Raw genomic sequence first — 16078 nt, forward strand, 5'->3', positions numbered from 1 at the left:
ACTAGTTTGTGATCCTGGACAAGCAACTTAACCCTGTTTGCCTCAGTTTCCTCATCTATAAAATGAGCTCAAGAAAGAAATGTAAAACCATTCCAGTATGTTTGCCAAGAAAACCCCAAATAGGCTTGTGAAGAGTGGAACATGACTGAACAAAAACAACAAAAAGTTCAATTCAAATTCTAATCTTGATATGGCCATCTCAAAGAGGTCCATCATGATTCAAAAAGAATTATCCAGATGTTTTTCACATATATCCATTTTAAAAGCAACACATCTATCTGATTTGGGGAAAAAATGAATGACCTGCTGCTATAGTACATGTTCTAGAATTCATCTTGAACTACCAAATTATTTCCATAGAGGCCTCAATAGCTATTCAATGTTAGCTGAATTAATCACTACTGATTTCACTGAACATGTCTCAAGAATAACAGGAAGTAGTCAATATGAAGGAATGTCTTCATCATAGCCCCCGGGAAATGCCCATGACCCTGGAAAACTCCAATACTTGGAGACTTACATCTTAATGCACATAGGGATCATCTTGAAAACAGTATTTTTTTTATTTTAGTGTACTTTCACTGTGAATAAATTATTTCCCTTGGGAAACTTGGCATATGCAGTTGTTCTTACAGGTTTACCTACACAACATATGCATTCCTGAAAAGTTATGAATAAATGGAGTTTTTGCTCATTGCTAACATTATAAAAGAACTGAAGGAGCTCACTATTGAAAGAGAACTTGGGTGAAAAATGGAACACCTATTTTGCTTTTCATTTAAAACTTACATACAACCTTGCTTTCTAATCTTATTTCTCTCCTGTTTCCTCAATAATAGGAAAAATCCTTATATGACATATTCAAAGAAACAGTTTAATAAAGACCTTGAATCTGATAGCTTAAAGCCTTCTCCTCACATATTGCTATGTATCTTGGAAAACTCCTTCATTCAGAGGCAATTTCCATGTCCATATGCAAAATAAAACAAAACAAAAAGCAAAAGCTTTGGTCTTCACACAATTTTCTATTCTTGATCCTTTTTGTCAGTGGGCTTGAATGGGGGCTCCACCATCCCCACCCAAGGAGAATGAGATCTTGCCCCTTAACTCCTAACAAAGGATACCACTTTTATCCATCGCTCTCAAGTAGCTTCCCTCCCATCCATCTCACACGGTCACCAGTAGCAGTTCAGACCTTCATCGTATCTCCTCTGGACTATGATAGTAGCCTCTTGAATGATCTCTCTAGTTTGAGGTTCCCCTCCCTAAACCACTCTTCACATAGTTGCCATATTCAACTTTCAAGCATTGAAAAACATTACCCCTTTGCTCAAAAAACTTTCATTCTTTTTTCTTGCTGATAGGACAAAATCTCAACTTTGTAACCTTCTATTTAATACCCTCCACAATCTGGCTCCCACCTGCCTTTTCAATCTTTTATCAGACTATTCACCTTCACATTATACTATGTTCTAGCCAAACTGAAAAGCTATGTGGTCTAAGAGGTAGATTAGATCCCACCTTTTTTCTGGATCTCTATGTTGTCCCTATTATACTCTCTAGCTTGCATCAGACTTATTTGTGCACATACTACATCCCTACTGTTCTACTGTAAGTTCCTTGAGGGAAGAAACTCTTTTATTCCATCTATGTGTCCCTGATACCTTAGCAGACTGTCTTCAACATGATAGGTGCTTGATTCATTTTTGTGGATTGGAATTTCTTTAAAAGTTAAAGAAGATATTGGCTATTGTTGCATGAGCTTGTCATCTGAGAACCATTGTTCTCAAGCCAACAGTGTCACAAAGTTAGTAATACATTGATGGGAAAGTAAATGATTCCTGTATGTCTATAAAACTGGACTGCTTAAGTAAACCTCTTAAAAGAACCATAATAAAGTTTAAAATCAACAAAACTTATTCAGAATACAATGGTACTCTTAGATTTCACCATTCACTTATTTTTTTTTTGGTTTGGTTTTTTTTTTTTTTTACTGAGGCAGTTGGGGTTAAGTGACTTGCCCAAGGTCACACAGCTGGTAAGTGTCTGAGGCCAGATTTGAACCCAGGTACTCCTGACTCCAGGGCTGGTGCTCTAACCGCTGCGCCACCTAGCTGCCCCTCATCATTCACTTATAAAGATGGTGTGATACATGCAAATTTGATCAACTAACCACTTTTTGTTGTTCAGTTGTTTCAGTCACATCTGACTCTTTGTGACCCCATTTGGGGTTTTCTTGGCAAAGATACTGGAATGTTTTGCCATTTCTTTCTCCAAAATAACCACTTAATTGTTAACCATTTATTGAGCTAAGCAAAAGAGTTCATTCACATCTCTGAGTTCATTATTTTAAGCTCTGATTATTAGTGGATAAACAGAAATGAACTTTAAAGAAAGTAGTATAGCATGGTAGGAATAGCTCCTAACAAGGCTTCAAGAGACCCAGACGTTTGTTCTAGCTCTTCCACTAATTAATTATATGACCATGGCTAGATAAATCATATCAACAACCTATATCCAGTTCCATCATCTGCAAGCTGAAGCAATGAACTCTGTCCGGGCTTTTGTTCTATTCTCTCTATGCTCTCTTGATGATGTCATAAACTCCAGAGGATTCAATTATCATTCTCTGTGCAAAAGACTCTTAGATATATATCCCCTGGCTTTATCTCTCTCCTAAGCTCTACTCATGCCTCTCTACTTACCTATTAGTCATCTGTACCTAGATGCTCCTTATGAATCTATGACTCAACATGGTTCGAACTCATTATCTACCTAAATCTATTCACCCAAATCCCCCATTTCCATTAAAGGCAACACAATCTTTCCAGTTTCCTAGGTTCTCAACCTCATAATTGTCCTCTACTCTTCTTTCTCCCTTGCTCCCCTTATCTAATCGGTGACCAAGTTTTCTCAATTCTATCTCTGAAAAATATTTTACATCCATTCCCTTTTCTCTATCCATCAGTCAACACCCCAATCCATGTCTTCATCAGATCTGACCTAAATTATTACAACAGCTTCCTAAATGGACTTCCGTTTTACAACTCCCTCCTCCTCAATCTTTCTTGCACAAAGCTGTTGAAACAATCTTCCAAAGTAAAAATCTGATAATGTTGGTCCATTGCTCAAGACTTATTGATGACTTTGTATTACCTCTTGGACAAAACACAAACTCTTCATCTTGGCATTTTAAGCCCTTCACAATCAGATTTCAACCCACCTTTCCTAAACAATTTCACATGTCATCTTTTAACACACTTGGTATGCCATTTACACTGGCCTTTTTGCTACTCCTCAAACAAGGCATTTCATCTCTCACTCTTTGTATAGGTTTTCCCCTCCTCACACCCCATGCCTAGAAAAGCATTCCCTCCTCAGATCTGTGTCTTAGAATCCCTAGTTTCATCTAAGCCTCCACTCATGTACCATCTCCTAAGAGGAGTCTTTCCTGGGCCACCTAGTTGTTAGTGTTCTCTCACTCTATCCTGAAATAGAAAAAGAGAAAGAAGAGAGAGAGTGAGAGAGTGAGAGAGCGAGAGATAGAGAGAGATAGAGAGAGAGAAAATAGAGAAAATAGTGGTTTATATATTATATCTCTTCTTCAAGGCAGGAACTGGGTTTTTTGTTTTTATTTTGTCTTTGTATACTCAGTGTTTAGTACAGTACCTTGTAATCAATTAGTGAATGGATGAGCATTTATTAAGTGCCTACTATCAGCCCAGGCTATACTAGGTGCTGGGGATACAGACAAAAAGAAAATAGTTCTTGCTCCCAAGTGTGGAAATTCTGATTAGACTGGATAGGATAGGACAGGACAGGATAAGACAGGATAGGACAGGATAGGATAGGATAGGACAGGATAGGCCAGGATAGGATAGGGTAGGATAGGATAGGACAGGGTAGGACAGGATAGGATAGGGTAGGGTAGGATAGGGTAGGGTAGGACAGGATAGGATAGGACAGGGTAGGACAGGATAGGATAGGACAGGATAGGATAGGATAGGATAGGACAGGACAGGACAGGACAGGACAGGATAGGATAGGATAGGATAGGATAGGATAGGATAGGATAGGATAGGATAGGATAGGATAGGATAGGATAGGATAGGATAGGATAGGATAGGATAGGATAGGATAGGATAGGACAGGGTAGGATAGGATAGGATAGGATAGGACAGGATAGGATAGGATAGGATAGGACAGGGTAGGATAGGATAGGATAGGATAGGGTAGGATAGGGTAGGATAGGATAGGATAGGATAGGATAGGATAGGATAGGATAGGATAGGATAGGATAGGATAGGATAGGATAGGATAGGATAGGATAGGATAGGATAGGATAGGATAGGACAGGACAGGATAGGATAGGATAGGATAGGACAGGACAGGACAGGACAGGATAGGATAGGACAGGGTAGGATAGGACAGGATAGGACAGGACAGGACAGGACAGGACAGGACAGGACAGGATAGGATAGGATAGGATAGGATAGGATAGGATAGGATAGGATAGGATAGGATAGGATAGGATAGGATAGGATAGGATAGGATAGGATAGGATAGGACAGGGTAGGATAGGATAGGACAGGATAGGACAGGATAGGACAGGATAGGATAGGACAGGGTAGGACAGGATAGGGTAGGATAGGGTAGGATAGGATAGGGTAGGATAGGATAGGATAGGATAGGATAGGATAGGATAGGATAGGATAGGATAGGATAGGATAGGATAGGATAGGATAGGATAGGATAGGATAGGATAGGATAGGATAGGATAGGATAGGACAGGGTAGGACAGGGTAGGACAGGGTAGGACAGGGTAGGACAGGATAGGACAGGATAGGGTAGGATAGGGTAGGGTAGGATAGGAATGGATAGGATAAGAATGGATAGGGTAGGATAGGATAGGAATGGATTAGATTGGATTGGGCTCAGTCATCATTCCAAAGGGCTTTCAAGCTCCAAGATGCTGTAATTCTATGGAACATTGTTTGGTTGCAATGTTCAGAAACCATTTCAGCAACTGTGTTACAGGAGCAAGTTCCCTGAATCCGGGCTTCAGAGAACTTGGATTAAAATCTCTGCTGTGCTAACTTATCTGAGCAAGTCAAAACCTTCTCTGGGCCCCAGTTTCATCATCTGTTAGGGGAAGAATAAAAACCAGATGTTTTCTAGGGTCCTTTCTAACTCTGAATCCTGTGATCCTGAGAAAGCTTGTTGGTCATTGTCATCATGGAAAGAACCAGTGTTAAATGATTGGTGAATTAATCAAGACCGTTGACTGAAGGAGCCTTCCTCTGCAAAAGTGGTAACTTGCTCAGTTTTTATTCATTTAATTTCTTTTTCTCCACTGACTGCTTTACAAATGCTATATCTTAATACAATTGGGAAATCATCAATAATAATTGTGAATGACAAGAGGCTGGCATTCTGTTTGCAGGTGAAGCTCCACTGTAAGCAAATCACATGATGTGAATCCACCTGAATATTTGAAACAGGGATTTCCTCTAGATTTTCCAAATGAGTAAATGAAGAATTTATCCTTTCAGAGTGTTGCATAGTAACTCAGTGATGCATCTCGGGTTAAAGTGTAGCCTTTCCAACTGTAGCTCATGTCTCCCTCTATCCTGGACATCGCCTGCTTAGCATCATTTTCATCAGGAAAGAGCTGACAGTGTGTTTGGCTTTGTAAAATTTGTACAAAAGTATGCCTAGCTTCCACCCTTGGGCCAGGAAAATGAAAAGCTGCCAGTCAGCACTTCTGTTGTTTCTGGGACCCAGCATCATGCAAATTCTATGACCCAAAAGTAAAGATTTTGAATAGGGGCCAATTAAAAACCTTTGTAATGTATTGTGTCTTTGCTTCCAGGAATAACAAGTTCCCTGAGACTCAAGCTTTTCTAATGGGAATGTGCCCTAATAGAATCTGTGTTTGTGGCTTAACTTGTAGTGGGGAGAAAATGTAGCTTTGTTTGGATTGTGAGAACAATTTCAAACCTAGACTTGAAATAATCAGCAGGGGAAGTGGAGATGGGCCTCTATTTTGATACCACCACAATCTTTGTATTTTTCTAGGCCTTAGGACTTTTTCCAAATTGCTTTCTCCTCCTAGTATCTCATTTTTGTCTCTCCTAGCTTTGGAGTTCAGGCAGAGATGGAGGCAACACTATTGTGAATGCTATTCAACTCCAATGATCAGAATAACTACTCCTAAAGTACAGGTTTGACTGTGTTAACACCCCTGTTCAATAAATTCAGCAGATCTCTATCACCACTAGTATGAAATACAAACTCCTCTGTTTGGTATGTTAAGCCCTGCAGGTCATTGCTAGAGCCTGCCTTTCTGGACATACATAAAGCCTTTTGGCTGTATTGGATTTTTTTATAACTAGGGATTCTTACTGTTCTGTATACTTGACCTCCCATCAGCCATCTCTGTGCCTTTGTACAAGCTATTCTTACATGCCTAGAATGCACTCTTTTCACCTCTACCTCTTATCATCTTTAGGGTTTTTTCCCCAAAGATTAACTCAAATGCCACCTCCTATATAATGCCTTTCTTCCTTCTCCCAGTTGTTAACTCCCCTCCCAATATTACCTTTTATATATTTTGTATCCACTTATGTTCTATATACATTTATTAAGATGTAATGGGCAAAATCAGGGGAACCCCTCTTCATCAGATCTGTCTAAAGGACACTATGGGAGTACCAGTGTAAACCCAGGGTAAAGGCAAAATGTTTATTAAAGTCTCACTAAATCACAGACCAAATGCATGGTTGTTATCAAAACCTCCAAGGCACCCATGAATAGATTTCAGGACATGTGTGAACATGGAGAGGAAAAAAAATACCTCTTTGTTTTTAATGCATTTTCTTTGTAATCCTATGTGGTTTATTGTATGCATTTGTCATGAGCCTAGCACCCCAGAAGTTTTCTGGGGTACATCAAAGAACCTTCTCCTTGAGAAAGTAAACCAAAGGACAGACACACCTAAAGAGATAATTGACACTGGAATGGCTACTGAGCTAGCTCCAGGACCACCACCCTTCATTCCAGTCTCCCCTATCCCTGGGGATATAAGATTAGCTGTGGCCTTTGTGGTGGGAGGAGGAGAGAGATGGCTTGAGAGATACTCTGCCACCCCTCACCCAACTCCCCCAGCTACCCCCAGTGGGGGATGGTCCTCCCTCAATAAGGGAACTTTCCATAGTCAGATGATCACCCCCATCAGTCCTCTATAAAAGTATCTGTCTTGGGGCAGCTAGGTGGCACAGTTGATAGAGCACCAGCCCTAGATTCAGGAGGACCTGAGTTCAAATCCAGCCTCAGACACTTGACACTTACTAGCTGTGGTGACCCTGGGCAAGTCACTTAACCCCAATTGCCTCACAAAAAAAAAGTATCTGCCTATCTCCTGCTCAAGGAGATTGGTATCTCAGAGCCATACACTGTGCAATGCCTTCTCCCCATGAGAAGAAGTCCAAGGATTTCTCTCTTGGTTTCCTTTCCCCAGCCCCTAAATAAACTATTATCTTATTCTATTGGTTTTGTGTGCAAGAGGGTATAATTCTTTAAAGAGGAATTCCTAAGAACCCCAAACCCCTATCCCTATCCTAAACCCCCACCTATTTCTCCACAACACATTTAAAAATATTATTCTGGGAAAGGATTCATAGGCTTCACCAGACTGCCAGGGGGTACATGACACAGAAAAGATTAAGAATCTTTGCATTGTTTTAAGTATCAACCTCCCAGAAAAGAGTAGTAATCCTAAAATACAATTTCACATTCAAGTCTTCACCAATGCATACTTGTGAATGTTCATTTTTTTAAGTATTTCTTCTATGTAAAAGAAATAAATAACTGTCCAATACCTTATCTACATTGCATATCAAATACATTTTTACACTCCTATTTGGGGAGAACCTAGACATGAACCAAATCTACATTATTACCCTGAGGATCTGTAGTAGGGGATGAGGCATAAAAAGCCTGAGTTCTAGAAAAAATGAGCCTGACTCTTCTCTGCAGGGATTACTAAGGATTGAACCTAGCCTGAAAACATGTATTTCAGAGCTAGAAGGTTCATTAGAAGAGGACAGGCACTCCAGACTCCCTGAGCACAGTAGCAGTTATATTACACATACAGGTTGTTTCCCCTTATAACTTGTAAATTCCTGCAAGGGAAGGGCTGTTTCCCTTTTGTCTGTATTTTCCATGGCTGGCATGCAATAGATATTTAATAAATACTTGTTGATTGAATAGTACTCTCATTAGTATAGCATTAAAGGTGAATTGTTGTTAAATATTAGCCCTGTTTTATAGATGAGGAAACTGAAATGCATAGAGGTGAAGCTATTTGTCAATCATTACAGAATTAGGGAGGTAGTGTCACAGTTTAGATTCAAAGGTCTTCCCATGGCTCCATGTGGCCTGTCAACAAATTTGTATCTTCTGTCCCCTCATTTCTTTTCTCACAGTTAGATGAAGTATTGTGTACAGAGTGTTACCCAGTTCTACTATCTAGCTTGGGTACTTGCCAAGTCCCCTATATTTCCTCTCTGGCCTTCAGTTTCCTCTTCTGTACAATAAGGGAATGGGACTAGATGCATTCAGCTTTACCAATGAATTTTCATGCCAGGGAGCTCTATTTGAAGAATAGATCTATGTGAAGAGGGAGTTTGAAATGTTCTTTCCAAGAGACATATAAGAGGCAGTTTTCTTGGTTCAATGATTATTTATGCATTCTTTCTCTAAAAATCCCCAAATGATTAAATTATCTTTTGTGCTTCTTTAAAGCCTGTTTGACAAGTTTGTGACAGATCCTAGCTTGTGAATCAAGCTTGGATCATCCAATGATAGTAAGGGAGGGCCCATGTAAGCTCAAGCAGTTGCATTTGGATCAATTCCATTTGTTAAAATCAAAGATCAAAGAGCTTTTTACTTGTGTGTTTTTCTATTCAAACTAAGCCATAGGTTACAGTGGTACAAGTATCCTGCAGCTTCAGCAGGTAATCAATCTCTTGAGTCAGGATAGCTGGCACAACTGAAACTGCCTGAAGCTTGCATGAGGGAAATTATATGATCTGTATTCCTCTATGCTTTACTTCCAGTCGCCCAAACGTTTAATGTCAAAGTCATCCATCCTCTTCTCTTTTCCTGAAGTCAAAACACCCAATTAGTTGCCAGGTTCTTTTAATTCTATCTCACTAATATTTCTCACACTTGTCCCCTTGGAAAGCATAGTGAAAAAGAATGCTAGCACTCGAGTTGGGGAACCTGGATTTAAATTCCACATCTGACACTTACCACCTATATTTTTAAGCAAGCCATTCATTCTCCTTCTTTTACCATCATGATTCAACCATGTTCTCTCTTTGGCCCTGTGGCTCCCTTCTTCTACCAGTCAGTTCCTCCTCGCACCTCCATTTTGAGGAAAGGCTGAGAGCAGCCATTCTTCATCTCCAGACTTTACCACCATGCCCTCCCTGCCTTCAAGCTCCCTTTTATGTGTTGTGTCTCCTCATCTGAATGTAAGATCCTTGAGAGCCAGAAACTTCTTTCTTTTTGCAGCAATTTGTACCTACAACATTTAGCACAGTACTTAATCATTTTTGTTAATGACTTCATTTAGTTTATCCTCCCTGTGCCTGTTTCTCTTATTGGTAAAAAGGAAAGGATGAGATTAGTTGACTTCTAAATCCCTCATAGCTCTAGATAAAGGTATTCTTAACCTTAGGTTAATGAACTTGGTTTGTTAGAAATATTTTAATAACTATTTGAATACATTTGGCTTCCTTTTTAATCCTCTGTATTTTGTTTTATGCCTTTAAAAATACTATTCTGAAAAGAAGTACATAACCTTAACCAGACTACCAAAGAGGTCCATGGCATAAAAAGCTTAAGAAAACCTTCTATATATAGATTTATGATTCTATGGCCTCTTCTCTCCACTCCCATTGTAAATATCCTATTTCATAACCTTGGCTTCACTTGACTCGAATTCTATAATAGCCTCCTCCTAGGTTTTCCTATTTCTCGTCTAAGCTTTCTCCAACATCTCATTCAAACACTGACTAAATTATCTTCCTCTTATCATTTTATTCCCAAACTACTTTTTCAGATTTGCTTCATAATACTCCCTTTCACATACTGTCCTTTTCTTATGGCATTATTTGAAGGTATTTGAAGGGGTCTTGGGGAGAGCTCAGGGAAGTCACTACACATACTGTACTTTTCAGCCAGTCAAGACTATTCTGCTTCCCACATCCTGATCCTTTCTTTCCCTGTTCTGTACAGTTTCTCATTCTCTCCCCCATTTCTGGAATGTATTCAGATGATAAACATTTATTAAGCACCTACTATCTTCCAGGTACCATGCTAAGCATTTTGGATACAAAGACAAAAGACAATCCCTGTTCATCTAATGGAATTCTTTCCTTTCCTTCAAAGTTCAATTCAGGTGCCATCTCAAAGAAGATTTCCTTTACCATCTACAACCCTAGCTGAAAATCATAGACTTGGATCAACCTCCAAAAACACACAAAAAACTGGTATAGATTACAAAATGCTCCTTAATGAAATAAAGAACAATTTAAGTAGCTGGAGAGATATTTAGTGTTTGTAGCTAGGCCATGCCAATATAATAAAAATAACAATATTACCAAAATTAATTTACACTTTAATGCTGTATCAATCAAATTTCATTGTTATTCAGTCATTTCAGTCATGCCTGACTCTTTGTGACCCCATTTGGGGTTTTCTTGGAAAAGATGCTGGAGTGTTTTACCATTTCCTTTTCCAGCTTACTTTATAGATGAAGAACTGAGGCAAACAGGATTAAGTGATTTGCCCAGGGTTAGATAGCTAGTAAGTGTCTAAGGCCAGATTTGAACTGAGGAAGACTCATGTTCCTGACTCCAGGCCTAACACTCAATCCACTGTGCCACCGAGCTGCCTAGTCAAATTACCGAGGGGATATTTTACAGAACTTGATAAAATGATAATAAAATTCACTTGGAAAAACAAAAGATCTGGCAAATGAATGGAAATGATGAACAGAAGTAGAGATAAAGTAGCAATAGCGCATCTAGACCTCAAACTATATTATAACCTGGCAGCCATCAAATCCATCCAGCATTGGCTAATAGATAGATCAATGGAACAGACTAGATAAGGGAGAGTCAGAAATATTAAGACTTCTAAAGTGCATGATAAAGTAGAAAACATAAATTACCTAAGGAAAAACTAACTGCTAGAAAAACTGGAAAGCTGTCTAGCAGAAATTAGGCTTATACCCACACTTTACACCACATTTCACAATGCATCCTCAATTGATATGTGACCTTAATATTAAAGATCATACTATTTAAAAATTAGAAGAGAAATAGATCATATAGATATTATAGCTATGGATCGGAGATTCTAGTCTGATTGAAAAGTATAGTATGTGAAAGGAAGTATTATGAGGCAAATCTGAAAAAGTAGGTTGGGAATAAAATGATAAGAGGAAGATAATTCAGGAAGTGTTATAAAAGGGATGTTGGAGAAATGTTAGATTAGAAGCAGGAAAACCTGTGAGGAGGCTATTAAAGAAGTTTAGTCAAGGAAAGCTAAGAGTATGAGCTAGGATAGTTATAATGGGAGTAGAGAGAAGAGATCATAGAATCATAAATCTACATGAGGGATTTTTAACCTTTTAATGTCATGGATCTCTCTAGCAGTTTGGTTAAAACTGTGGACTTCTCAAAATAATATTTTTAAAGACATAAAATACATAGGATTAAAAAGGAAACTATATTCAAATAGAGTTATTGAAATATCTCTAACAAACTAAGTTCATTAACCCAAACTTAAGAGTACCTTGATCTAGATCTATGAAGAATTTAGAAGTCAGCTAATCTAGTCCCCTCATTTTACCAATAAGGGAAATAGGCACAGGGAGGATAAAATAAAACAAAAACTTTGATTACTTGAAACCAAAAAAACTTCTGCACAGACAACATTAATGCATCTAGGGTAAGAAGGGAAAGAGTTAAGTGGAAAAAATCTTAGCATCAAATTTCTCTCAAAAGAGTTTGCTATCTAAGAAATATAAGTAATTAATAAATCTATGCATGACTAATAGACTTTCCCCAACAAATAAATCAAGGTCAAAAGTCAAAGGATATGAACAAATTTCTCCAAAAAAAATCCTTCTATGGTATTATTCACAACCGCATTAAAAAAATGTATCAGATCATGAATAAGAGAAATGTAAACCACACCTTGCATGTTGGCAAAAATGACCCCAAAATGGCAACAGTCAATGTTGGAGAGGTTGTGGAAAGGTAGGCACACTAATACACCATTGATGGAGCTGTGAAATGGTACAACTGCCTACAAATACAATATAGAATCAGGCAAATAAAGTGACTATAATGTCCATACCCTTTGAATCAGAGACCCAATTCCTGGGCCCATGCCCCCAAGGAAGCCATTGATAGTCAAAAAAGTCCCCATACACTCCAAAATATTTATATCAATACTTTTGTGATAGCTAAGAATTGGAAACAAAGTAGATATCCATCAGTTAGGGAATGGCTAAATAAATTATGGTACATGAATGTAATGAAATATTACAGTGCTGTAAGAAATGATGAGTGTGATGAATACACAAGAGCATGGAAAGATCTGCATGAATAAAGCCACAAAAACATAATAACTACAACAAGGTAAATGGAAAGAATAACTAAAATCAAAAGGAAATGTAACAAAATTATAAAGATCAAACAGGACTTGAATGAAAAGAGAAGAGATGATACCCCAAACCTATCCTTTCATGGAGGTGGGAGGTCCATAGATGTTAAACATTGTGCCTGTTTTCAGACTTTTTCATTGTATTGATGAGTTGTACTGACTTTTTTATTCTTTTCTAAAATAATTGTACCAAATCACTAATAATAATGTCATAAGGGATGGTTCTCTAGGAGGGGAGGTATATTTGTGATAGCTATGACAATGTAATAAACAGAAAATATCAATAAAAACTTTTTTAAAATAAAATAAAATCATACATTCTTAGAATTTGAAAGAGGCTGTGTGATGCACTGAATAAAAAGCTGTTTTCAGAGGCAAGAAGACTTTGGCACAAATCCGTCTCTGACGTATACTGGCTGTGTGACACCAGCCAAATCACTTAACCTTTCAGTGCTTTAAGCATTTCTCTAATACTATATGTTGCAGAGCAGAAAGGAAACAAGCATTTATTAAACTCTTTACCAATTTGATTCTCACAACAGCCTGGGAGGCAGGTGCTACTATAGAGGGAACTGAGGCCTACAGAATTTAAGCAACTTGCCCAGGTTCACAAAGCCTGTAAATGTCTGAGGCTGCATTTGAACTCAGGTCCAGCTGCTTTATCGACTGTATCACTTAGCTGCCTCAGAGAAGGTGCCATCCTGTATCAATAAAGGGATCTTTATTCATCTAGAAAACTCAAGTATCAATGAAATCACAGGTGCACTCCCCATTCCGATCAGAGTTGGATGGGATCTCATAGGCCATCTAGACTAACACACACCTGAACAAGAAAACTAACTACAACCTATTTTTTAAAGTAGTCATCCAGACTTGGCCCATAAACCTCTAAGGAGTAGGAACCTGCCTCCTCTGGAGGGAGTCCATTCCAACAGTCAGTTTACTGGTCAGTCATTCAATAAACATTTCTTCTTAGACTGTTCAACTGTGACATTTCTCCTGGGATTAATCCTGAGTTTGCCTCTGCCACTTGTACCCATTTCTCTTATTTCTGCCTTCAGGGACCAATCAGATTGTCTAATTCCTCTCCTCCAACCTCACCCAGAGTTTTTCAAATGGCTAAAGACAACTATCCTGCCCTACTTTTCATGTCCCTCCCAAATAATCTCTTCTCCAGGATAAATATCTTCAGTTCCTTCAACCAAAAATCTTTTGTCTTCAAATTCCTCATAGTATTTTGCTTGGAGTTCTCCTTTGCACTTATACATATTTGTGAACTTGCCTTCACAGATTTGATCATAAATTCTTAAAAGCAGTGTCTGAATCACATTTATGGCTGTGTCTCAGCACCTAAAACATATTGACTTGCACAAAATAGAGTATTAATGTAGGCTGGGACTGTTTGCTTTTGCTTTGTATCCTTAAAGCTTAACACAGTGCCTGGCATATGGTACAACCTAATAAATGCTGGCTGATTGATTAATAAATTGTGTTGAATTGGTTTGGTTGAATGGCAACAGCTTTGCAGTGGATCTCCAAAGTCAGCATAGGCTAAATAAGCCCTATATAGCATTTAAAGTTAGAAAAACATTTTTAAGCCTTATTTCATTTTTATTTCATAATAACCCTGGTGAAGTGGTTACTACAGGTTTTGTTATGCTCATTTTGTTGGGTCTTTGTTGTTTTGTTGTTGTTGTTTTTCAGTCCTGTCCAACTCTTTCTAACCCCATATACGGTTTTCTTGGCGAAGATACTAGAGTGGTTTGCCATTTCCTAATCCAGTTCATTTTACAGATGAGGAAACTAAGGCAAATAGGGTTAAGCGACCTGCCCAGGATCACATAACTAGTAAATATCTGAGGCCAGATTTGAATTCAAGATGAGTCTTCCTGACTCCAGTCCCACAACTCTATCCACTGTACCACCTAACTGCCCCTATCCTCATTTTATTAATGAGGAAAGAAACTTAAAAGGAATTATGATTTGTCCATGGTCACAGAAGCACAGGGTCAGAAATAGGACTTGAACCCAGAGCTACTACAAATACATCCTTCTGTCTACAGATGTTACACTTTGTGCATGCTTTCAGAGCTTTTCAAATTATAGATAAGTTGTACTAACTTTTTTTCCTTTCTAAAAGAAAAAAAAACACTTGTTATATAGGATGGTTCTCTGAGAGGGGAAGGGAAGGGATTCTTAGGATAACTATGGTAAATGTAAGAAACAGAAACATCAATAAAAACTTTTTAAAAAATAAGAGGAAAATCATAGGCCATCATAGTTCAAGAGAGGCTGTGTGATACCTTTTTTTCAGACATAAAACTCAGTTTTATTTATAGGATTCAACACTTGAGCTTCTTTTTAAAAAATCAATCTGGGACTTCCAGGTATAATCGACCTCTACCTTTAGGTGGGAGGCTTCTAACTGCAAGCTAGACTTGGAAATAAGTTCAGACCTCAGACTTTAAGAGTCATACTTCTGCCCCATATCATCAAAATGGTCACATCCTGCAACAATTACTATTTCAGAATCTGACCTATATTATTCAAAAATTCTAAATCATTCTATCCGAAACTAATCTTATAGGACTTGCTCAACCTCAAAAAGTCTAGCAAATTGGCAGAGCTAGGATACTTTTGTCATACTTCTGTTCCAAAATGCCTACCAAAAATAAAAATTATAAAAGGACTCTAAAAATATTCACATAAAGATGTATTCCCCTATTCAATCTAGACTGCCACAATCAGGCAGAAAGAAAGCATGAGGAAAATTTTTCTTGCATCTTAGTGGAAACCGTAAAAGCAGACATAACTGCTCCAGGTCTGTCAAAGAGATGCATACTGTGTGATACTTTGAATAAAGAGCTGTCCACAGAGCCAAGAAGACCTTGGTACAAGTCTGGCCTCTGATATAAACTGTCCTGGCTGATGCTGATACAGAAGACTTTCTGAAATTCTGATCTGTTGTTGTTGTTTCCTTGTTAGGATGGCTAGCCTTTTGATGTATGGCCTAGCTCAAAGCCTGGAGATATTTGTCATATGTCATGCATACATAATAAAGACAGGAATTTGAAACAAAGAATTAAGGTAGAGCTTCATGCCTCACAGGTAGTCCTATCTAAAGATTTTCTATCTTTACCTAGACCCTTACTGTTCATTTACTTGGGAAACAACAACAATAACAACAAAAGAATCTCTGAGCTGAAAAAAAACAAAGACCCTCAGATCTAGACCTCTGCTGGTGGCTTGTTGAAAAGGAACCCCTTATAATGAGTCTGATGGAGTATAGTTTCATAATCAATCAACCGACATATAATATAAAGTACTATGTGCC

The 16078-nt window shown here is 38.2% G+C and overlaps 1 non-coding gene across 1 annotated transcript; it reads right to left on the reverse strand.

Moving 5' to 3' along the window:
* Window positions 1-15453: 15453 nt before the first annotated feature.
* On the reverse strand, window positions 15454-15584 carry LOC122730254. Its single transcript, XR_006353446.1, has one exon. It is a non-coding gene; the product is annotated as a small nucleolar RNA SNORA31 (small nucleolar RNA).
* Between the last annotated feature and the right edge of the window lie 494 nt (window positions 15585-16078).

The sequence above is a fragment of the Dromiciops gliroides genome, chromosome 5 (genome assembly GCF_019393635.1).
Source record: "Dromiciops gliroides isolate mDroGli1 chromosome 5, mDroGli1.pri, whole genome shotgun sequence".
In the NCBI taxonomy this organism is placed as follows: domain Eukaryota; kingdom Metazoa; phylum Chordata; class Mammalia; order Microbiotheria; family Microbiotheriidae; genus Dromiciops; species Dromiciops gliroides.